This window comes from Tarenaya hassleriana, unplaced genomic scaffold, assembly GCF_000463585.1.
Source record: "Tarenaya hassleriana unplaced genomic scaffold, ASM46358v1 Cleome235, whole genome shotgun sequence".
Lineage (NCBI taxonomy): Eukaryota > Viridiplantae > Streptophyta > Magnoliopsida > Brassicales > Cleomaceae > Tarenaya > Tarenaya hassleriana.
Window position 1 is genome coordinate 33,659 of NW_010965664.1, and position 608 is coordinate 34,266.

The following is a 608-nucleotide window of genomic DNA, read 5'->3' on the forward strand; positions in this document are numbered from 1 at the left end:
GTCAATACCATGAATTTGACGGAATCCTTTCGCCACAAGTCGTGTCTTATACTTGTGCACGTTGCCATCCATGTCTGTCTTCTTCTTGAAGATCCATTTGCATCCGATGGATTTTATCCCTTCAGATGCATCAACCAGAGTCCATACTTGGTTGTCTGACATGGATTGCATCTCGGACTTCATAGCCTCGCGCCATTTCTTGGAATGGGACTCGCCATAGCCTTGTTGGGTTTTCCTGGGATCTCATAAGCGAATCCTATTCCTAAGAGATCAGTTCTAGGGTTTGCGCAGCGGATGAAAAACAAAAATTTGATGAAACCCTAAAACCTATCATGCATGATCTTGTAGAAACGTTAGAACGCTTACCTCAATCGATCCGGGGCCTGTACCAATTGAAGAACGCGTCTGATCACTGTAGGCAGGAAGAATACCTTGCCCTCTACACGTATCCACACCTCGGGATGGATTCCAACCTTTGGAACGTGTCTGCTGGGACTCGAATCTTCTATTCGATGATGTGCTCTGAGAAAACGTGACTTCAATCACTTCTTGTACCCTCTAGACTCTCCAAAAGATCTCAAGAAGTTCTCTTGGTCGGCTCATTAGTG